This window comes from Emydura macquarii, unplaced genomic scaffold (assembly GCF_026122565.2).
Source record: "Emydura macquarii macquarii isolate MOO-44397 ecotype Brisbane River unplaced genomic scaffold, CSIRO-AGI_Emac_v2 contig_2768, whole genome shotgun sequence".
Taxonomy (NCBI): domain Eukaryota; kingdom Metazoa; phylum Chordata; order Testudines; family Chelidae; genus Emydura; species Emydura macquarii.
The window spans coordinates 32,959,838-32,985,383 of record NW_027132905.1 but is presented as its reverse complement, the minus strand read 5'-3'; positions in this window follow the sequence as shown (position 1 = coordinate 32,985,383).

The window sequence follows — 25,546 nt, the reverse complement described above, 5'->3', positions numbered from 1 at the left end:
CGACCTTACAGATCTCCTGCAGAGGATCACACACTGAAGCAATGTACTGAACAATGTACTGAGACCACATGCTAAAGACAAACATGGAAACCACAGATCAAATTATCATAATTCCCCAAATCCAATCAGCAATCATTCCATTTACTTCAAATGCATGGACTTTAATTGGATCAGAATAACAATCAGGAAAATAAATTAATAACCGCAGTTTCTAGGAATAAGGTAGTATTTCTTTAAATAGTTTGTGATCCCTCTAGGGTGCTCATAGTGTTCTGTGTTTTAGAAGTTGCTAGGTACCACTCAGAGCAACACTGTGTGTGTTGCTAGGCCTGGCATGCTTGTGTATAGTCAGAAAGCACAGTTATTTGGACTGTGCTCGTGTGTTTCCTTCATTTTGTTTTGTAAAGAGCAAAATTTACTACAACAAAATAACCAAGTTAACCTAGTAAGGAGTCCTCCTTTTGAAAACTGCATCCAGCTCCATTTCAATTGTAAGTTAATACTCAAACAAATTCCAGCTACAACTCCTGGCCAAATGACAAGGCTTTTGAACTCTGCCAAACAATGTTCAAAACTTTAAAGGTGCAGAAAGTGTCACCACAGTTCTTAAAGTTCCTCATGCCACAGAACTCATGCACCAAGAGCATGTATTGAGACTAAAACTGATATCACTACTGATAAATTTTCAAATGGCAGAGAGATTTGTGGAGTGGCGAACAATGGTGGGGACAGGTCACTGGTACAAAGAGATCTGGATCACAACAAACACGTGCATTTTAATACAGCCAAATGCTAGGCCATACATGTAGGAACAAAGAAAGTAGTCCATACTTACAGGATACAGAATGCGGGAATGTAAAAAGGAAGTTGAAAAATTGCACAAAGTTCAGAGAAGAGTCATAGAAATGATAAAATATAAAAAACTTGCCTTGAAGAAACAGGCTTCAGGAATTCAATCTATTTAGTTTATCAGAGAGAAGTTTAAGAGGTGACTTGATCAAGGTCTATAAATACTTACATGGGGAGAAGATTTCTGATAGCAGATGGCCCTTTTAATCTATCAGACAATGGCAGTATGAAATCCAGTGGCTGGAAGTTGGAGTTGAAGTAAGAAGAATTCAAACTGGAAATAAGCTACAAATGTGTAACGAGGGCACCTAACCACTGGAACAGGGCACATAGGAATGTGGTCAATTCATCTTCAATGGCAATTGGAGAGATCCATTCTTGGCAATCACAAGCTACTGGGCTTAACAGCATTCATGTACACAGCAAGGACAAATCATTCCCTCCATTCCAGGAATCCCTGTGATTTGCACAAACCTGAACTGCTTGGCTATGGTGCCCTGGATACCATATGCCAGCCAGGCCTTGAGCTACAGCCACTCATTCTGCCCATGCTCAATACACCCTCTGTTTATAGGGTGACAAAGGATCTGACTCAGACAACTCTAGTCCTCTTGGGAACTCCCTCTGGTTGAGGTGTCCCCAGGGGGCACTTGTAGGAGGTTTTCATTCCCTTTGTGTCACCCGAGCAGGGCAAAGGGAGCGGAGCCAGATTGAGAATCTGGCCTTGTGAATCGATGGACAAGGCAGTAGAGCATCAGACTAACAGTGCATAGAGCTGGGCAGCATTCACCCTCAGAACTGCCTGCCTGCCAATGTGCCAGTTCCATCAGCCTCCACGGTAGCCCCTCAGAACTAGTCCTGCCTAGCCCAGCCTCACTCCTGTAGGAGCAGTGCTTAGGTCATGATGCGGGGCCTATCTCTATCCCACTCAGCCTCCAGCTCCAGCCCAAACACCAGATACTATACCAGCTGAGCTAGAGACAACCAAGGGAAATCCAGTGATTGCTTTGGTAACTGATGTTTTCTTCACTGATCAGTCATGCTCTGTCCCCTGCCAGACAAAGGTTTTGCCTATTAAGCACCCTTTCTTTCATCTTGCCCCTTCCCTGTGGGAAATGGCTAGCATAAAAGCTGGCTGTGGTAGGAGCTGGCTGTGATAAAAGCTGTTTATCAAAGCACTTTCAGTTTTTCACTAAAAACTGGAATATTTCAGTAGAAACATGGACATTTTTGGTATGAAAAAAGCCCATTTTTTGTTGAATAAAAGTTTCTGAATGAAAATTTTCACCCATTTCTCCTCAGACTCATGATTTATTTTATTTTTAAAATTTCTGTTGTAAGTGCTCTTCCATGCGAGAAGTAAAGGGACACCACATTTGTGTGAATGTCGCGAACCAGGGGATAAGAATGAGTGACATCCCTCGAAATGCATGGTATTTGAGAGGTATAGGCTTATTGCTAAAACAATCCCCTGTCTAGCCACCCAAGATTGGTGCTGGCAATTCTACAGAACTGCACAGGGAGCACAGACAACTCATCAGGAGAATTCTTCGATGTCTTTCTTGACTGTTGTGATAATTGGGCCTATAAATTTACCCTAATTGTGAGTTCAACTATAAATAGTGAGTGACAGTTAAGAAAATATCACAATAACCTATAAACAACAAATGTTGATGGGAGAAGGTGCGAAAGTGAGAAAGACAGACTGAATTAGTACAAACAAAATGGACTCCTGCTATAACTCAAGGAGTGTGCTAGGATCATGCCTGGTGAACAAGAGAAGTATGGGTCTGGAAATTAATGAACCAAAATTGGTGTGTTGGAAATTAGGCCTAATTCAGGGACAAAATAATGAGGGGATGTTCCACCCATCACTGCCTTTTAGGGTCCTCAAAAAGACGTGGGGTGAGGTGAGATAGCTGGCTACTTAAATGCTAGCTGACTGAAAGATGAGAGAAGGGGAAGGAGTGAGTGTCACCATCATGGCTGTCATTACCACCATCTCTTGGGACCCTGGACCTTCTTTGTCCTAATCCAGAGACATATCCTGACTAGGCTAGGCCAGAGTGGGAGGGAGCCAGTTGACAGATCCTCCTCTCTACTAGGTTCAGCTAAATCCCAAACACCACTGGGATGTGAGACTTTGTCACTCCCCACCCCCATCTGCCCATTTTTCCTTTTTCTTCTCCACCTTCTTTCTTCTCTTTCCTATCCCTCTCTTTTTGACTTTTGGCTTAGCTAGCCAAGCCTGTATATTTCACAACACTACTATAAGCCTATTACCAGAAAGAGGGCCTAAACAGCCCAGCACTGCATTTTGTGTGTTTTTTTGTTTTGTCTTCGAGGAATTAGAATTGAACTTTAACAGCAACAACAGCAACAAAAATGGCTCTAGCCCATTTCAACTCACTGTGTCTCTTTTCCCCCAAAAGGAAAGTTGCTAACATCTAAGAGACTGTCAAACAAGGTGGGTTTTCCTTTAAAAACTCTCTATAGCTAAAGGGGAAGGGATCAAGGGATTTTGTTAAAATGAAAGTCTTGCTCAATACTTTACATTTCAAATGCTTGAACTGTTTTTCCTTCTTTTCTGCATCTTTAATAACAGGTTAAAAGGATGTTTAATCACATTTCCGCTACGGTATGAAGCAGGCTGAGGTCTCTGGATCCCAACCCACAAACCTTGTTTAAAACTGTTTAATGCTGGCCAGTAAATGGGCCATATTTACACCTTTGACTCTTTGGGTCCATATATTCCACATAAATTAATACAACAGAACTCCACATGAGCATAGACAGATCAGTCACTCCAGTGACCCATAGACCAAGAAAGAAATCCATTTTCCTTTCAGGATAAATTAAAAAACAAACCAATAATACGTAAACACTGGGTGTCACTGAAAAGGCAAAGCCACTTGCAGAGTAGGATAATTCTGTGGCTGTAAATTAAAAGTCAAATAACATCCAGAAATGCATCCATCCACATGATTCACATAATGCTTTCAAATGGGAACATTAACCAATGAACGTTGTTAAAGAAGTGACAGCTAAGCTCTCGGAAGGAAAAATAACCTCAGTATTAGATGCAGGACATGCACTTGAGCAAGTAAAGGTAGATGAGCTAGTGAAGTTTATTACATCATTTAGACATTAAAAATGTAAGTGAATGCCATCTGGTGTGAGTTCTGCTCCTGAGCTTTACAGATAGAACAAATTCACAGGTCTTTGGGGGATAAAGGAGCTTGAGTTACGGATGTTAAACAGAAAGGACAACTTAAGCAACTTTTGCAGAGAGTAATAGATGAATACCTATCATGGTACTAGAGCAAAGGCAAAACACATTTACCAAAAGTTATCTGCACTCCACTCCCCCCCCCAAAAAAAATCATTTTGGGTCAAAAAAAATGTTCCATTCAGCTGAAAACAAAACTTTCCCCATATTATTGTTCTCTTTGGGTTCATTTTCAGATGTTTTTCACACTTTTTTGTATGTTTTTTTTTAAATAATTAAATTTTTAATCAAAACACTATTTTGAAAAAGAAGTGGAAATGTTTCATTTTGAGATTGTTGAAATGAACAGCATCAACTTTTTCAAAAAAAAAAAAAAAATCCTTTTTTTCATGGCCAAAACTATGCACCAAATTAGGCCCAAATTCGTGAATAATTTTGGTGCCCCCCAACTCCATGTTTTGGTGAGCTGATTATTCACCAAAAATACTTTTCCCAGCCCCTAGTTCAGAGATTTCAGTCCAAATTCAGTCCAAATCTGTTGATGGTCAACAAGCTCTGAAATGAATTGCTGGGAAATAGCATTGGGAACGGACAGAAACAGACACTGGAGAGGTCAAACCGCTGATCACCAAGCTTGTGGTCTAAAATATTACGGTGTAACTAAGCCAACTGTACTGTGAATAAAGGCTTCTTTTGAAGGATGAGATGCATGTTTTAATCAGCTGCACCTATGGACATATTATTCCACTAAAGAATTTTTTGCACGTTCCTCTGTGGTACTGGCCACTTTCAGAGACAACAGGCTGGGTTAGATGGGGCACTGGTCTCATCCAGTCTAATAATTCCTATATTCTTGTATAAATATTAATGGGCAGATACAGACTTTACTTCCCACAAGACCTCACTTACTCACATCTAAGCACACAACAGATGTTATTTGCATAGTTATCCAGCAGGGTGTTTTTTCCATTATTTGTTGTTGTTGTTGTTAAATGATGGCCTCTTTCCTTATCCAGCACAGTTGTTCCAATTGTATGACCTTTGCGTACATTTATACTGCACACTTCAGCCCCAACAACTTTACAAACTGTGGACGTGCCCCTGGAACCGGGGAGCAGCATCCGGGTTTTCCCCTCTCTGGGTCCTCCTCAGAGGGGGACCACCCCTCCCGGCTACACAAACATATTCACAAATTCTATGCAGAAATCACTGAAATGCAGCTATCTCTGGGGTAAAGCACAGCATCATCACACACCACTTTCACACAGGAAGTAAATGATCTGATTGAAATTACCTTCAAGTAGTTATAAAGCTGGAGTGAAGGCCCAGGTGGGAGTGGTAGCTTCATTACCCAGGTCACCTCTCTTGTCCAAGCTTCTAGCAATTAGTTCTTCCTCTGACTCAGCAGTGAGTCAGGTCATAAGTACTGAGTCAGAAAGCTAGATCATTTGCCTTCTCTTCCTCTCCATTGGCCCTTTCAGTCCCTGCATAGCAGGCACTACTTGAGCATTGATTGCCCTCAGCATCATCTCCATTCAAACACTATTTTGTCAAGGCTGGGCTGTCTACTGTGGATGCCCAGGCAGAATAACTCTGCATGTGTTTCCCTTCTCCTCTGCCTACTTGCCCTGCTCTTCCCACTTCAATCCCATCCATGGTCTCAGCCCACTGCACTGTGCCCCATTAGCTCTCTCATTCACAGATTGCCCTGGTTTCACTCAGTAACTTTCTTCCACAATAGAAGCTGGCATGCGTCCACTTTCACATACAGCCTTCCTGGTCTGCCTGCAGGAAGGGAGCCTCCCACAGCCTCACATCACATGGCTTTGTAACCATCATCAGCAGCTAGATGTCCCATTTGATGCCTCTTGTTTAGAGAGCTGCCCCCTTTTTTTAACATGCCATGGGCTAAGATCTCTCCCTCAGGAACTCCCCAAGCAGTGCTCAGCTAGGATTGCTGACCCACAGCTTCTACCCATTTCAGCTCTGCCTCCCAGAACATGGTTGTGGTGGTAGGAATGGCAATGTCAAAGGCCAAGGGAGGAGGAGCAGTTGTGTGGAAAGAACAGCAGGTGAGACCCCAGGAGGTTAGGGACTGAAGGGGCTTGGGGAAAGCTGTGTGGGAGCTGTAATGATAAATACACTTGCAGTATATTATTGAGCCACCAGATGTCTCTGTAAGATTAGAGTTCCAGATGGAGTACTGGCCCTGGAAACCAAGGGAGGCAAAGCTGGGACTCAAGCTGTGCAGAAACATGAGTTTGTGCCTGTAATTTGCAGTCACTTTCTTTAATAAACACCTCCTGTTTCAGTAGGGCTGTGATTCCATAGCATGACAGAAGAGCTAGAGAAGCTGTGGAGGGGAGGCAATTACCCCTGGGGTTAGGTAGATCAGTGGTTCTCAACCTTTCCAGACTATGAACCCCTTTCAGGAATCTGATTTGACTTGCATACATCAAGTTTCATCTCACTTAAAAACTACTTGCGCTACTTGCAGCTGGCATAGTGCTTACAAAAGCTTTCTTCATTTTAAGCTGGCAAGTCTGGAACTCAAAACTTTCTTTGAAAAAATTCTACTGGCTTACCCACATGTGTAGTAGAATGTAAGAGCCTAAGACTGAGGCCTAGCATAACAGGCCAGGTATGAGGCCTGAGCTAAAGTAATAGTATAAAGCAAAGTTAGCAAAAGACATGGAAGTTCACAGAACCTGACAAGAGCAGAGCTGGTATTGCAAAAACACACATTCCTAAAGAAGTGCTAGGCACAGAATACTCAACAGGCACATTCCAAAAAGTTGGTACCAGAGGAGTCTGATATCAGGAATGGTACAAGCACACTTATCAGAGATAACGAGGACACATTGACCCCTCTCTAAGGCCAGGATGACACTATGATGGATAAAGATGTCTTCATAATATGATAAATAGAGATGTTTTGACCGAACCATTTGGTACTAGGTATCACCATCAGAGGATGGTATCTTGCCACATTAGGGGGGTGGCAACTACACATGTCAGAGGGGCAATGCACAACTTGCTTGTATCAATGTATAAAAAGGGGTCTCAGAGGAAGCATCTTTGTTTGGCTGAGTGAGGAACAGAAAGTCCCACTGAGCTGGTCCATTGACATGGCACACATTATTGAATGCACTTGTAACACATTTAGGGTGCTTTTTACTGTGCTCAATTGACAATAAACCTGGCCTGGTGCCTTTGTTACTGACATGGATCTCTGGTTTTATTGGATAATCCAATCATGGTTTGGTGTCTCGATTATCTGTACAAAACTGAGACAACATACATACTGGGACAACACACACGCAGCCAGCAACTGACAACATTGGTGACCCTGATGTGTTTTGTCTTCAAAAGTAATTGAAATGTGCTGGCTTCATACTGTTGTTTGATAGAGTTTCTCTGCAAAGGAAATATAAAGCTTGAGGTGAATCACTATTTGGAGATGTGAATCCAAAAGTAATATATTCCTCGCAATATATTTCCCCCCAGTTATTTTCAATTTCTTACAATTTTCACTGTTGCCACTACCACCACTTCCAGCTCCTTGTTTTAAAAATCTATCCATTTTTGCATTGCAACCACAACATACCATGCCAACTTCAACCTCATTAACATATTGGCATGAATCAGTAAATGACATAAAACACATGTCTTATACAGTGCATATACGCAGGTTATGTTACTGTACAATATCGTATACAGAGCAATATAAACAAGTCATTATCTGTATGAAATTTTAGTTTGTACTGACTTTGTTAGTGCTTTTTATGTACCCTGTTGTAAAATTAGGCAAATATTTACATGAGTTGATGTACCCACTGGAAGACCTCTGCAAACTCCCAGGGGTACACATACCCCGGTTGAGAACCACTGAGTTAGATGGTGCTAGAACACATTCCTGTGTTTTATGCAGTCATGTTGGCCCCAGGATACAAGAGAGACAAGGTGGGTGAGGGAATACCATCCATTACCTCAGCCATCTGGTCTTCCTATGTTTTAGTCCTGTGACTGATTCAATCCCTGTTAGTGGTTATGAATAGGGATAAAGAAACTGTGGAGTTTTGTGTTCATGTCTCAGTTCCTAGAAGGCCATGGCTGGACTTGGAAGAACCATGTAGAAGATTGCAGGAGGTAAGCAATCCCATGTGGGGTAGATTCTGCGTTTCTGACACTCTCCACCAATACCCACATAGCGCGCTGGAAATGTGCTGTAGGAACTGCATTGTGGGATTCCATGGTTATCTTCTCTGTCTGAGGCCAGATCAAATATACTGAGTAAACAAATGGGTTCTGCTCATTGCCAGCCTGCAGACTCATAGACTTTAAGATCAGAAGGGACCATCATGAGCATCATCATGACCACCATCACATCATGAGCATCAGTCTGGCCTCCTGCACATCGCAAACCTTGGCCATCCACTCCTGTGACAGACCCCTACCCTCTGGCTGTGTTACTGACATCCTCAAATCTTAATTTAAAAACTTCAAGTTACAGTGAATCCACCATTTATTCTAGTTTAAACCTGCAAGTGACCTGTGCCCCAGGCTGCAGAGGAAAGCAAAAACCCAGAGGGTCTCTGCCAATCTGACTTGAGGGACAATTCCTTCCTGACCCTAAATATGATGATCAGTTGGCTCCAGAGCAGGTGGGCAAGACCCACCAGGCAGACACCTGGGAAAGAATTCTCTGTAGTAACTCAGAGCCCTCCTCATCGAATGTCCCATCACTGGCCATTGGGGATATTTTCTATTAGCAGTCACTGATGGGCCCCATGTCATTGTAGGGAGTCTACATACTACCCCCTCCATAAGTTTGTTAAAGCCAGTTAGGTTTTTGCCCCCACTGCTCCCCTTGGAAGGCTGTTCCAGACCTTCACCCCTCTTTGATGGTTAGAAACCTTCGTCTAATTTCAATCTTAAACTTGTTGATGGCCAGTTTATATCCATTAGTTCTTGTGCCAACACTGGCCCTTAATTTAAATAACTCCTCCCCTTCCCTGGTATTTATCCCTCTGATATATTTATAGAGAGCAATCATATCTCCCCTCAGCATTCTTTTGGTTAGGCTAAACAAGCCTCTTTGAGTCTCCTCTCATTCTGCAGATCATCCTAATAATCCTTCTCTGCACCTGTTCCAGTTTCAATTAATCTTTCTTAAATATGGGAGACCAGAACTGCACACAGTATTCCAGATGAGGTCTCACCATGCCTGATACTAACACTTACCTGTCTCTACTGGAAATACCTCGCCTGATGCATCATAGGACCACATTAGCCTTTTGCACAGCCACATCACATTGGTGACTCACAGTCATCCTGTGATCAACCAACACCCCCAATTGCCTATCCTATGGTCTGAGTGTCTAGCTGGGCTCGTCCCTCTCCAAGGAAGAGCTGGCCATTGGAACACCACACTGCTGTTGGTGCATGAATCAGACCAGGGGCCAGCTGCCTCTCCCAAAGCCATGTTGGCTCTGCAGGGCCATAGGAGTAACAGGAGCACAGCCTGACATGGTCAGAGCCTTCCCTGCTGTGATCCTGGTGACTCTGCCCGGGGAGAGTCAGCATTTTTACCATAGTCTCTGATGGAGACTGCATTGCAACACACTCTGATATTTGCTTCCTGAGCTATTTTTCCTACCTAAAGGCACCAGCTGCCAGTGCTGCCGAGACTCTGCTAGAGCCAGAGCGGGAGCCACACGCTGGCTGGGGTAGTACACAGCCACCCCCTCCCCTGAAATTCCTGTGCTGCTTGCGAGGCATTTGGGGAAGGACCGGACGCACAAGGTGAAATGCTGCAGTCAGGAGATTAGAGCTTTTGTTTGTTTCTTGCCTTCAAAGGAATGATTTCATACTTCTAGAAATAACAGTTCCTTGTAAAATCCCTGCTACAAGCTCTTCTAAGGCTCTAGCCTCCCTTATCACGCTCTGCAGTAAAGAGTATGCTAGGCATGCAGGCTTTAACTCTTTGCTCTCTGGCCACTTTGAATACGTCTACACTGTAATTAAAAACCCATGGCTGCTGGTGCCAGCTGACTTGGGTTGGCAGGGCTCAGGCTATGGGGCTGTTTAACTGGGATGGAGTCATTCTGGCTCCGCCTGGAGCCCAGGCTCTAAGATCCTGTAAGGTGGGAGGGTCCCAGATCTCGGGCTGTAGCTCAAGCCTAAACATCCACACTGAAATTAAACAGCCCCTTAGCCCGAGCCCTGTGAGCCCAAGTCAGCTAGTTCGTGCCAGCCGCAGGTTTTTAATTGCAGTGTAGACACACCCTTTACCACCATTGGCACTCGCTGTGCTGGTGCGGACTCCTGTGGTCAGAGAAGCCAGGATTGAAGGCAGTGGCTCATGTCTGGGCACCCAGAAGATGTCAGAGGTTAGTAACAAAAATAGAGTTATGGCAGGGTGGTTGACAGGGTACCCGGGAATGCTGGGCTGTAGAGTGAGGAGGGTGCCCGGGAACACTGGGTTGTTGGGCGAGGTGGGTGCCCAGGAACGCTGGGCTGTAGGGCGAGTAGGGTGCCTGTGAATGCTGGGCTGTCGGGTGAGGAGGGTGCCCAGGAACGCTGGGCTGTAGGTCAAGGAGGGTGCCCAGTAACGCTGGGCTGTAGGGCGAGGAGGGTGCCCAGGAACGCTGGGCTATAGGGCGAGGAGGGTGCCCGGGAATGCTGGCCATCCGATGCCACTTAGCTGAAGTTGATGGCAAGGAGGTTGGCTGATGAGCGGTGACTCAGCACATTCAGGGTTTGAGTGATACACGGGGTGTATCTATATGTGCTGCAATTACTCTGTCCAGAGATACCCACTGTATGCAGCCTAGCAACCAGCTGACACTTGTGTAGTAAAGGCAGTTGCCCAAAAGAGGAAGAATGGAGAGAAGTTGTTTTGTGGTTTGGATTAAGGAGCCTTCCTTCTCATCCATATAAAGGTCTCTACATGCTCACTGTGCCCAGGCAGAACCTGCAGCCCTCTGGGGGTTTGTGATAGGTGCTCGCTCTGGCCTGATGGAACTGTAGTGATCTGGAAAGGAGGGTTAACAGCACCTCCATTACATGTGTAGTTGATCCCAAATGAGGAGGTATTTACTCCCATGAGCACAGAGGAATAAAATATAAAAGAACCAGGACAGATTGGAACTATGTATAGAAAATAACAGAACAAATGTGTTCCTGCATCTTGGAAAAACAACCCATAGCACAAATATTGAAGAGGAGTGAGACACTTGGGGAGCAACCTCCTTGGGGTGATGGAGCTCAGTATACACGCTCTGAGTTTGCAGTCAATGCTGTCCTGGGGTGTATATACAGAGACATCACATTACAGAGCAGGAAGGTAACAGGCTCTGGTGAGTGCACCTGGAATACTACAGTCAGCTCTGGGCACCAGAGATCCAGACAGAACTAGACCACCTACGGGGAGCTGAGAGAGGAACAACTGAAAGGATTAAAGGGCAGAGCTGATGCAGTGGGCCTAGCAGAGAGATGAAAAGGATGGGGTAGCTGTGTAAGCGGACACTGCCATTGACTGGGTTTGCACAGTGCCCAGCATAAGGGGGTTAGAGAAAAATGATGGAGACAAAAGATGGAGCTGCTTAAAAGCAAACAGGAAGATAGAGTTTGGGGAACAACTAAGAGAGACAGAAGGAATGAAAATGAAGGAGAAGAGCCCGAAGCACAGTGGACACGGACAGATGTGTTCCAGTTATTTTATTTATCCACATATTTAATCACTCTCGTCCAGTGTGTGAAACCCCTTGTGAGCAGGGCCCCATGTGCAAGGCCCTGTGTAATAGAAGGAGGGTCACTGCCCTAAGTACAGGCACCCTAAGGAGAGGCTATTGGGGACATTTTTCTTTTTGTTAGGAATTATCATTTTATTCCCCTCTGTGTCACTCTGCTGCATGCTTCAGGGTCTAGTAATGACATGCCTTGTCAGCTAATAGATTAGCTCATAATACCCCCCGACCTGGGGGGAGGTGTAGGGGGGGGAGTGGGGGCCTTGTTATTTAGTTATACAGCCAGCTTGGCCCAGAGATAAGCAACCTTACCAGGTGCTGGGCCTGGGACACCTGAAAATGGGGAGACCAGTCCCGCTGACGCCCTGCCTGTCAGATACTGCAGATGCAGAACTGCAGGTATATGTGAAGTGCTCAGACACTGTGCTGACAAGTGCCCTACAGAGACCCAGTTGCCTTGGCCTGCAGCTCTCCCTATGGCTGCCCTGAACTGCAGGTCTTAAAACATGCAGCCAGCAAGCCACAGTGGCAGAGCCTGTGTCAGTGAGGACAGTGCAGAGAGATGGATCTCAGCCCTTGTCCACACTTACCTGGAGATTCAGCGGCAGTCGATGGGAGTTATGCAAACTACGCAGAGTAGCTTGCGTAACATGGCGACTGCTCTGCTTTCCTTCTGTGCGCTGTCTACACTGCGCTGTGCTGACAGGAACAGCGTTCCCATCGACGCAGCGTTACGCTACTTGAGGGGGCAGTTTACCAGCGTCGACTTCCTGATCGATTGAGCGGGTCTACACTGACTGCTCAATTGATCCAGAAACATCGATCTGGCGGCAGTGAATTTGCCGCCGTCAGTATAGATATGGCCTCAAAGAGGAGTTGGGTGTGGCTATGCCAGAGAGGTGATTGGAAGTAAAAAGGCATCCTTTAAAAACTGAAAATCAAATCATACTGAGAAATATAGAAAGAAGCATAATTCTGGCAAGTCAAATAAGTACAAGAAATCATGCCAAGAAAGACACACTAACTAACAGCAAATTTTTTGAAGCACATCGGAAGCAGGAAGCCTGCCAAACAGTCAGTGGGGCCACTGGACAGTCAGGTGCTAAGCACTTATGGAGGACAAAGCTATTGCAGAGAAGCTAAATTAATTCTTTGCATCAGCCTTCAATGCAGAGGATGTGAGGGAGATCACCTCACCTGAGCCTTTCTTTTTAGGTGACAAATCTGAGGAACTGTCCCAGACTGAAATATCATTAGAGGTTTTGGAACAAACTGATAAATTAAACAGTATTAAGTCACCAGGACCAGATGGTATCACCCAAGAGTGCTGAAGGAACTCAGATACGAAATTGCAGAACTACTCACTGTGGTGTGTAACCTGTAGTCTAAATTGCTAATGTAAAACATATCTTTAAAAAGGCTTCAGAGGCAATCCTGGCAATTTTTGAGGTATTTAAGGTGTGGCTTGACAAAGTCCTGGGTGGGATGGTTTAGATGGGGTTGGTCCTGCTTTGAGCAGGGGGTTGGACTAGATACCTCCTGAGGTCCCTTCCAACCCTCATCTTCTATGATTCTATGATAATTACAGGCCGATTAGCCTAACTTCAGAAAATGGGTTGAAACTACAGTAAATAACAGAATTATCAGAGACATAGATAACGATATGTTGGGGAAGAATAAACATGGTTTTTGTAAAGGGATATCATGTCTCACCAATCTATTAGAATTCTTTCAGTGTGTCAATGAGCACGTGGACAAGGGTGATCCCTGGATATAGGGGACTTTCAGAAAGTCTTTGACAAGGTCCCTCACCAAAGGCTTTTAAGCAAAGTAAGCAGTCATGGGATAAGAAAGAAGGTCCTCTCCTGGATCAGTAACTGGTTAAAAGTCAGGAAACAAAAGGTAGGAATAAATGGGCAGTTTTTACGTAGAGAGAGGTAGATAGTAGGGTCCTCCGAGGATCTGTACTAGGACTTTTGCTATTCAATGTATTCATAAATGATCTGGAAAACGTGGTAAACAGTGAGGTGGCAAAATCTGTGGATGACACAAAATTAGTCAAGATAGTTAAGTCCAATGCTGACTGCAAAGAGTTACAAATGGGTATCATTCAACTGGGTGATGGGTCAACAAAATGGCTGATGAAATGCAAAGTCAGCAAGTGCAAAATAATGCACATTGGAAAACATAATCCCAGCTATACATACAAAATGACAGGACTTGAATTAGATGTCACCATTCAAGAAAGAGATCTTGGAGTCATTGTGGATAGTTCTCTGAAAACAGCCACTCTACATGCAGTGGCAGTCAAAAAGCTAACAGACTGTTAGGAAATATTAGGAAAGGGATAGATAATAAACCAGACAATATCATAATGCCACTATATAAATCCATGGTACGTCCACATCTTCAATACTGTGTGCAGTCCTGGTCATCAATCTCAAAAAAGATGTATTAGAACAGGAAAAGGTGCAGAGAAGTTCAACAAAAATTATTTGGGATATGGAAGTTTCCATGCAAGGAAACATTAAAAAGACTGATACTGTTTAGCTTAGACAAGAATTGACTAAGGAGCTATACGACAGAGGTCAGTAAAATCATGAATTTTACTGAAGAAAGTGTTCTTCACCTCTTCACATAACACAAGAACCTGGGGTCACCACATGAAATTAATTGGCAGCAGGTTTAAAACAAACATAAGGAAATACTTCTTCACACAACACAGTCAACCTGGAACTCGTCAGTCATGTTGTGAAGGCCAAAAGTATAACTGGGATCGAAAAAGCATTAGATAAGTTCATGGAGGATAGGTCCATCAAGAGCTATTAGCCAAGATGGTCAGGGATGCAACCCCATGCTCTGGATGTCCCTAAACCTCCAATTTCTAGAAGCTGGGACTGGAAAACAGAGGTGGATCATTTGATAATTGCCCTGTTCTGTTCATTCCCTCTGAAGTACCTGTCACTGGCCACTGTCGGAAGACAGGATACTGGTCTAAAAGGACCATTGGTCGGACCCAGTATGGCCATTCTTATGTTCTTACCAGTTCAACAAGGAAAGATGATATCCCCAGAGGAGTGTGGTACTCTCAACCTACTACATTTATCATCCTTGGAAAACAGAGGCTCAATGGTGAGCCCTAAGATACCCGGTAACTTTGAACACATCATTGTGTTTGCTCCAGGGTCCAATCAGCCCCATTGGAAGGTCCTTGTGAGCCAATTCCACTTCACTCAAGGACCCTGTCACTACAGGGTGCAAACAGGAGAGAAAGGATGCTACCGAGAGTGGAGAAGTGACCCCATTCCTGATCTGATGGGGACAGCGCACGTTTGTGGGACCCAGGGCCTGGAGATAGAGTGGTGTGTGCAGTTTGGGAAGAAGCAGATTTTAAGTTTATGCCACAGCAGGCTACATGAATAAGGAGAGGTGTGCTACCCACAAGCTCATTACAGCCTGAAGCACTGGTCTGTTTCAGGAGCTCCCAGCTCCCTCTTCTACTCCTGTAATTGTGAAATCTGGTTGGTTTTTTTTTCGCCTCCAGTCCCCTTGGGATGGAGCAGCCTGGATAGTGAGAGCTTAGCACACAGCAGTGTGTTCATTCCAATCATCTCACCTTCTACAGGGCTCTGCTGCACTGCAGTTCAGAACACTAATCGTTCAGGGACTTGCTACTGAAATAAATGGGATCCCGTGGGGCTTCTCAAGACAGGCCTTTCCAGGTCATGAGCTGCCCAAAGGGAACATGGAAGGAAAGCAGGTAGTGAGGCTTCCCTCATCTGTAAGTGAGAGCGCTCCCTCCCTCCATATCTCCCAGGAAACACTATGCTGGGCAGGAACTGGAGGGAAGCAGATTGCAAGAGCAGCAGATAAACAATGTACCGGCCCCATAGAAAGCAGATAAACTGGCTGTAGACAGAGCGGGGGAAGAAGAGGGGCAAATGTATTTAGCGAGAGAGATTACAAGATTGCTAACCAAAGGGGACTAACGTAGCGGGGAGTGGATTAGTGAAGATAAGGATCCAGCAAGAAAGCAAGAGATGCATACCAAAGAGATGGACCCGGATACAGGGCCTGCCACAGGGCAGGGCACTTCCTTTCCTCTTGTTGCAGGAGTTCAGGAAGACGCACACTCTGCTTTGCTGATGGCAGCCGCTGTTTAAAACTCCCACAATGCCCAGGTTGGCTCATCAGTTCTAGCTGCCTTGCAGATCTCCACGTAGTTCTTGGTCCATCTCCTACACTGCTGCATGCCACTTTGAGAAGGGGATGTTTGCAATAACACATCCATACTATATACAGAGACTTCCCTAACAGTACCCTGGATTTCACTTTGTGGCCAGAATCTCTGAGGGTTTTGTTAGTGTAAACTAGCAGACCTATTGGTGTTATAGAGACAGATAGGTGGCACAAGGGGTGGCCCTCTGCCCAGTGTGGGGAGCCCAAGTACTCTGCAGTGGGCATATACACAGCCAAGGTGCTGCTGCCATCTCTGCCAAGCACTCTGCAAGAGGAGGTTCCTGCACCATTCTAGCAAGCCCCAGGCTGGAGTGACCTGCCATGACTCCTGCTCCATCCCATTGGGGTTTCACATAAAGTCTGGTGAATTTGGGGACAGAATCCACTGGACATAGAGCCTGAGCTGGACTGGGGCCTGGCCCATGATGTCTATCCCCAGGACCACACATGGTGGGCAGCCGGACAGAATGTGTATGAGTACACAGATGAGTACATAGATGAGCACTTTATGAGTACATAGATGAGCACTGTGGAAACATGGTGACTGAAAGGAAACAGAATTTTAATCAGTGCAGCCCCTGCACTCCACACAGAGGGGTTACATGGGCTGGGTGACCAGGCTGTGGTGGAAGACAAACAGTCAATACACGGGGTAGATGACTAGGCTGTGGTGGAAGACACACAATCATTACACGGGCTGGTTGACCAGGCCATGGTGGAATACACTATGACACACTGTACCCAAAAGCAGCACACTGTAAACTCAATATTAATCATTTCTATGTGGTTGTACTATGCCAAGATATCTAATAAAAGGTCATAAACCTGCTAAAACGCATTATGCTGTCAAAGTGTGTGTATCGTTAATGTGTATCAAGTTATAAAGATTCTAATGTATGATTGTTAAACGGAATATCCTATGAGTTTGAGATCTTTTTTCTACAAGGGCTGTAGCCCAACACAGGAGGGTGTTAAAGGATTATTATCTTGCAAGGGCGTTGTAATTATAATCAAAGGAGCTACAATTCAATGGCACTTGCACAAGCACAAAGCATGGAGTCTCTCAACTCAGGTGACTCAACAGAACCCACATAAAATCATAGAATTATAAAAGATTAGAGTTGGAAGGGACCTCAGGAGGTCATCTAGTCCAACCCCCTGCTCAAAGCAGGACTAACCTCAGCTAAATCATCCCAGCCAGGGCTTTGTCAGGCTGCAGCTTAAAAACCTCTAAAGATGGAGATTCCACCACCTGCCTAGGTAACCCATTCTAGTGCTTCAGCACCCTCCTAGTGAAAATCTTTTTCCTAATATCCAACCTAGACCTCCCCTACTGCAACTTGAGACCATTGCTCCTTGTTCTGTCATCTACTACATTGAGAACAGCCTAGCTCCATCCACCCTGGAACCCCCTTTCAGATAGTTAAAGGCAGCTATCAAATCCCCCTTCATTCTTCTCTTTTGCAGACTAAACATGCCTAGTTCCCTCAGCCTCTCCTCATAAGTCTTGTGCTCCAGCCTCCTAATCATTTTTGTTGCCCTCCGCTGGACTCTCTCAAACTTTTCCACATCCTTTTTGTAATGGGGGGCACAAAACTGGACACAATACTCCAAATGAGGCCTCACCAATGCCAAATAGAGGGGAATAATCACTTCCCTCGATCTGCTAGCAATGCTCCTACTAATGCAGCCCAATATGCTATTAGCCTTCTTGGCAACCAGGGCACACTGCTGACTCATATCCAGCTCCTTATCCACTGTAACCCCCAGGTCCTTTTCTGCAGAACTACTGCCAAGCCCATCGGTCCCCAGTCTGTAGCTGTGCATGGTGTTCTTCCGTGTTAAGTGCAGGACTCTGCACTTGTCCTTGTTGAATTTCATCAGATTTCTTTTGGCTCAATCCTCCAATTTGTCTAGCTCACTCTGTATCCTATCCCTACCTTCCAGGGTATCCACCACTCCCCCGAGCTTAGTGTCATCTGCAAATTTGCTGAGGGTGCAATCTACCCCATCCTCCAGATCATTGATGAAGATGTTCAACAAAACTGGCCCCAGGACAAAACCGACTCAGAGCACTCTGCTTGTTACCAGCTGCCAGCTAGACATCGAGCCATTGATCACTACCTGTTGAGCCTGATGATCTAGCCAGCTCTCTGTCCATTTTATAGTCCATTCATCCAGCCCATACTTCTTTAACTTGCTGATAAGAATACTGAGGTAGACAGTATCAAAAGTTTTGCTAAATTCAAGGTATATCATGTCCACCGTCTTCCCCACATCCACCGAGCAAGTCACCTCTTCATAGAAAGCAATCAGGCTGGTCAGGCATGACCTTGGTGAATCCATGCTGACTTTTCCTGATCACCTTCCTCTCTTCCAAGTGCATTAAAATGGATTCCTTGAGGACCTGCTCCATGATTTTTCCAGGGATTGAGGTGAGGCTGACCGGTCTTTAGTTCCCTGGATCCTCTTTCTTCCCTTTCTTGAAGATGGGCACTATATTTGCCTTTTGCCAATCATCAGGGAACTCCCCCAGTTGCCACGAGCTTTCAAAGATGGCTCTGAAATCTCATCAGCCAATTCCCTCAGCACCCTCAGATGCACTGCACCTGGCCCCATAGACTTGTGTATGTCCAATCTTTCTAAATAGTCCTGAACCTGTTCCTTCAGCACTGAGGGATGTTCACCTCCTCCCCATTCTGTGCTGCCCAATGCAGCAGTATAGAAGCTGACCTTGTCTGTTAAGACAGAGGCAAAAAAGGCATTGAGTACCTCAGCTTTCTCCACATCCTCTGTCACTAGGTTGCCTCCCCCATTCTGTAAGGGGCCCACACTTTCCCTAATCTTCCTTTTGTTGGTAACATACCTGTAGAAACCCTTCTTGTTCCCCTTCACGTCCCTTGCTAGCAGCAATACCAATTGCACTTTGGCCTTGCTGATTTCATTCCTGCATGTTTGAGCAGTATTTTTATAATCCTCTCTAGTCATCTGACCAAACTTCCACATCTTGTAAGCTTCTTTTTTGTGTTTAAGCTCACCAAAGTCTTCTTTGTTAAGCCAAGCTGGGTGCTTACCATATTTGCTATTCTTTCTGCACATCAGGATGGTTTGTTCCTGCGCCCTCAATAAGGTTTCTTTAAAATACAGCTCTCTTGGATTCCTTTCCCCCTCATATTAGCCTCCCAGTCTTCTGGACTAATGTCTTCTGGCCACAAGGCAAAAAAGATACAAAGGAAGGAATAGAGGCTGCATGCCTTGTCCTCTCTCCTCTCCCATTGATGCTGAAAGCAACAGGGATGCTGGAACACTAAGAGACTGGACCCAAGCTTGGAAAAAGCCTTTATATTGAGAACTGGAACATCCAAGTGAGGTGAGAAAACTGCCTAATTTAGATGCTGCCTAGTGTTAGAGGTTTAAGACTTAGATTGTGTATTTATCTTTATTTTCTTCAGTTCCTATCCCTGATCTCTTATGCCTGCCACTTCTACTCACTTAAAGTCCATTTTTCTGGGGTTAATAAACCTGGTTTATATTTTGTACTAAACAGTATGTTTCAGTGATGTGTTTGGAAAAGTCCCAGTTCAGTTAACAGAAATTGGTGTATGCTTTCTCCACGCTGAGGGAGGGGCAAACAGAGTGATAAACTTACTGGTCAGAATTCTGACCAGGGCAGGGCAGGGCAACTTTGGTATGCAGGGCAGGGAGCTGGGGGGACTGGCTGGTGCTCCTCTTCATGAGATTTGGGAGTGGCTCTGGGAGCATTCACACAATCTAGCTGGGCATGGGGCTCCACCTATGGTTGGGCTGAGTGATAACAGCACCTGGAGTGGTTTGCTGCTTATCACTAGCCAAGTAATGTGGGAAACAACCCATGCTGGAGAGTTAATGGGGCACATCACTACTCCAGTCCCAGGTGGTACTCGGGAACGATCTGTCACATACACACAATCATTACACAGGCTGATTGACCAGATCATGGTGAAAGACACACAGTCATTACACAGGCTGGGTGACAAGGCCATAGTGGAGCAATGCACAGTTAAATCAGCTGGTCTTTGAACCTGCATTTTCTCTTTATTTTTCCCCTTGCAGGATGTTTTCTGTGGGCTGAATGACATACTGGGAAGAAGCCTCTGTCTTCCTTGAATTTCATGGCAAGCATCACTAGCAGCCTCATGAAGGCGTACAAGGACGGTAGCGTTGAACTAGTCTTGAAGCAATTAGCCTGTGTGTATGGCTAGAGAACCCTGATATAATTGCTAGGTCAGCTAAACCCTGGTGGGCAGTCAGCGTCCTGTGCTTTCTGGATCAAAGCAGAAAGCAGTTCATGGAGGTAAAAACCTTCACAGAACAAATGATGAAGTGCTACATCCTGATGATCAGGAGTGAAATTACCAGGTGCCATCTCCGTCAATGCCATTGAATCCCTCTGAAATTAATTCCTGAGAAGGAATCAGACTGATATACAAAGAGCTTTACTGTACGCCTAGGATTTGCCTTTCAGAGCCATGTGTGGGGCAATGCAGGCCAACTTTATTCCAAGGTCAAACCAGATCCTTATTTCAGCAGCCTTATTTCATAAGCCCAGCCAGGCACACTCTGCCCTGTTTACACTGGACCAGATGGATGGGGAAAAACAGACCAAATTAACTCCTGATGTAACTCCACTGGCTTTGCTGGTGCTACATCAGGTCTCTATACTCACTGCAATGGAACTACAGTCTTCAGCAGAGACAGGTCACTCCCACTGGGGCTGCCCAGGGCAGCTGCTCCCCTACAGCAATAGGCTTGCTAATGAGGCCTGGTTCAGTTAGCCTGGAATAAGGCTGAAATTTGATTGGGCTCAGAGACCAACATCTCTCCCTCATACCCCAGAAAGGGCACTTCCCCTGAGACCCCCTTCTCCCCACCCAGAATTGGGCTTAGAACCAAGGATTTCCTCCCTTCCCTCCCCCCACTGAGTCTGGTCAGGGATCTGAGCTCCCTTCCTTCCCACACAGCAGGGTCCCCTTTGTACATGGAGATGTGGGATTGAGGTTCCTGGATGGATTTACAGCCCAACCCTCTAGTGAGAGTCTGCCTGTCATATGTATAAGCATCAGCAGCAGTCGCCAGAGTTTCCTCTGCCTGCAGCACCAAATGGGCACTCTGTGCGCTGGATTTTAGTGGAAATTGGCTTTTACATTTTTCACCAAAATTAGCAGGGTCCTGCCCACTGACATTAGGAACAGTTACCATGCTCTTCAAATGGATCAGATGGCATTTTCAGACCTTACTGTCTGACGGACAGACAGACAGATGGACAGGCCGACACATTCAGTTATTTGTACCCCTAGATAGGGATACATGTCTGGACTGGATGGTGAAGGTGTTGGCATGAATTGGGTGGAGTTCAGCAGATTATAAAGTCTTAGCCCAGGTCTGGACTAATGCTTCTGACTGGGCAGTAATACGGATGCTAAGGAGCAGTTATTTGCAAACAATGCTGCTGTTAGTGTGTGGGACTGGAAAAAGGAAGTAATGAAGGCAGCAACGTTGGCCCAACAACTGGGGACGTTGTTCTATGTCAGAGAACAGGGCCCCCATGAGTCCCAAGAACTGTATCTTACTAAAAAAGGAGAAAAGGCCATGGCTGCTGGGGTTGTGCCAACAGTAGTTGAGACCCTCCCCACCGATTACAATATATTAGGTTTTAAGCCAGCATTGTTGGATGGTTTGAATTCAAGAATGAAAATGATTTTAGGGCCCATAGATCCAGCTAGGGGATACCCTGAGTTAAAACAGGACATTTCTCAAGCAGCTGTAGTTTTTTGAGATATGCAGGGACAAGTAGGAAAAGGAAATAAAGACAGGAAAAAATAAACAGTTTAGGCAATTTTGCCAACAATGGATCCCCATTTGGCCGAGATAAGCCAGGGAAAGAGGGGCATGATGCACAATGGTATGCTAGAGGAAGAGGAAGTGGAGGAGTTTCAGTCAGCAGGGGAGCAAGAAAGGGAAATGAAAATGTATATCAAATGCAAAGCGAAGGAGCTATGGAGCAATTGAAAATGATATTATGGACAAAACTCATGATGGCAGGAGACCCAAAAGAGGAATGGGATGGGAAGCCCACAAGTGAGTTACTGCAGGGGGTTGCCCAGTTAGAGAGACAAAAGGAATTGGCTAACGGGGCTCCAGTAACTCCCATAATGGATTCAGAACCCCTGGAGTCAACCCACTGGGGTGCCTGTCTCCCCAATCTCCCCCAGAGGTAGTAGCCCAACTACATTGTGACAAATGGGGGCATCCCATTGTAGAGGCAATTGTAGAGGTTAGTAAAGGCTAATTCAACACAGCTAGTATCATATACAGGGGAGAGAGTGGATGCATTTATCATGAGACTGATCCTGATCCGTGTAGTGAATCGGAAGTCATGGGTAAAATATTGTGTTCAGAAGCAGGTAAGGAGGATGGAATATTGGGAACGTCTTACCTTAACAAGGGGAGACTCATTGTGGGTTTAGCTGACGGGTTCCTATGGGCAAATAATAAATAACCAGCAGGAATATCCACCCCCTTCAACAATGCTATACATAGGTGTGTGCCCGTAAGGGACGGCGGGCAAGTAGAGGAAGAAGACCCATGGGTGGAAACGGTTCTTGGGGTATGGACTGAAAATAAATTGGAATGTGGGAAAATTGATGCCGAGGTTTTAATCTGAAGGCTTGATCCCCCTCCATAGCATGAGTACAAATATCCCCAGAAGGCAGAGGAAGGAATAAAATCTACCGTTGAAAGTCTGTTAGAATAGGGTGTTATTGTGCAAATGGCTAGTACTAATAATGCCCCTATCTGGCCAGTACTGAAAGGAGATGGGAAGACCTAGAGAATGACAGTGGATTTTAAGCATTAAATACAATAACCCCTGCCACTGCTCCAGTAGTGGCTTAGGACCAAGAAGTCATTGCTGCAATAACAGCAGGGACACAGGGGTTCTCAGTAATAGACTTAGCAAATGCTTTCTTTGCCATTCCCTTACACCCTGAGTTTTGGTACAAATTTGGTTTCACTTACAGGGGACAACAGTTCTGTTTAACCAGGGTCCCCCAGGGCTTTCATAATGCACCTGCAATTTGTCACTCCCATATGGTTAAGATGTGGGAAAAACTGGCACCTGGAGACCAAAAGAGGGTAATTTCTGATGTTGGTGATATATTCGTGCATGGGAACAATAGGGAGGAGGCTGGTAGGATCACTGACCATGTGTTACATGTCTTGTGTCATCCAAGAAACAGGATTGAAGGCTAGCAGATCCAAGGCCCAATTGGTACAGCAAAAAGTAAAATATCTAGGGGTTATACTGGGAAAGGAGGGACGAATCTCAGATGCACAGCGGGTGGAACTAGTTTGAAAACTTCCCGCCCCTACTGTTGTGGCATCCTTAAGAGCCCTTTTGGGAACCCTAAACTTTTTGAGAGATTTTATTGAAATGCATGCTGACAAGAGTTGCTCACTGTATTTTCTCCTAAAGAAAGGGTAACAATGGGACTGGGGGCCTGATCAAACAAAGGCATTAATTATCCTGAATCAGGATTTGACCCAGGCCCCAGCCCATCCAAAAGTGAGAGAACCATTTATCCTGCAACTGGCTAGAATTGATGTAGCACTGTGAGCAGCACTATTACAGAAACAAAGTACAGGGAAGTTATAACTTGTGGCTTATGGGTCCAAAACACTTAATTAAATGGAACAAAATTTTACCCCCTGTGAGAAAGAATACTTGGTCTTAGTGTGGGCCTTACAGCATTGGGAATATATAATTGGAGGATCCAAAGTCATAGTGTAAACAGTACATTCCCCATTGAAATACATAATATCAGAAAGAGCACAGGAGGTGCAGGTATCTAATCCTAGGTTGTCACAATGGACTCTGGCCCTTGTAAATTGAGGGATAACTGTAGAAAAGGGAAAGGTACTATCCCCTGTGCCATATGGCCTTGTAGTGCAAGGACAGGAACCTGAATGTCCCTCCTCAGGTATAAAAAGGTGAAGTGGTCAGTGAACGAGGACACACTCTAAAGAAAAATCAGGGGATGTACAAATATGGTTTGTGGATTGGTCTAGCTATTATAGTGCTGGGAGAGCTAAACCAGGATTTAGAGTTGTAAAGATAAATACCATCCAGGAACTAAAGGGACCAGTAAAGCCACACTCAGCACAAGCCACAGAGGTAGTGGCAGTACTAAAGATGTTACAGATGGAGAATCAAGAAGCCACACTGGCAATATTTACTTATTTGGACTGGGTGTGCAGAGCAGTAGTGGCGTGGCTATCCATTTGGGCATCTAGGGATATGTACACAGGAGATGGAAAGCCAGTGGCTCATGCACAGTACTGGGAACAAGTGATGGTTTTAATAAAGGGCAGAAAGGGGGATAATTATGTAACACATCTGAAAGCCACATCAGAAGCCAGGAAGTGAGGAAGGACTTTGGAACAACAATGTGTTAGCCAAACAAGGGGCCCTGTTACCAAAGTGAGGAAGAAGAGATAGTCAATGTAATAAGCAGAGTACAAAAATAGGAGACAAGCCTAGAGATGTTGAATCTGGAAGCCCCACAGGAAGGGGATGAAGAAATTGAACAATTACTGAAGCAAGAAACAATCAGAGTATGGTCAAATGTACATAAAGACCCCAAGAGGATAATCTGAGTCACTAACCATAACTTAGACCTTGGGGAACAGCCTAAAAGGGTTAGAGTATCCAATCATTAAAGACAGCCTGGATTTAGATGGGGCTTCTTGTTAAAACTCCACCGGCCATTATGTTATGACAGTGGGCAAAACCCTTTTCACAAACAGCAACTACTGTGATTTAATACTGATGGATTAATTCAACATTCTACCAACAACCCACACTATATAATATTGACTGCCTTAAGCTCATACAGAAACAAGAAGGGGCCAATGCTTTAGGACCCCTGTATTCACCCTAAAATGTGGAGTAGTGAAAGTAATGGGGTTTCCTTGGCACACAGGAGACTTGACATTAAGATGTTAATGGGATTTAATGAGCCTCACCAGCTTCAAAGCAGGGAATCAAGGCCCAGCACACTGACTATTCCCTCGGGGCAACAACTGCAAGTATCAGGAACTGCACAACACACCTTGGCAGGTGTACATCTGGGTGTGATGACCTGCATCCCCATGTTCACCCTTACAGTGTGATTGTGTATTGTTTAATGCAAAGTATGTCATATAAGATGTCTTTGGTATGCTTGTGAGGTACTGATAATTATTGTGATAATAATATATTTGTTGCAATTTCGTGTGTATGGTTATGAGGCTTCATTATGTAATATTCCCAGGGATGTGTCCTCATGGCTTGAAACATGTCCAGGCAAAACTCTCCAGGAGCAGAGGCGTCTCTCCATCTGATCAAGGCGTGTATAGGACAAACCCAGCTTAGCCTTCCAGGGACAAAGGACTGGCTTGG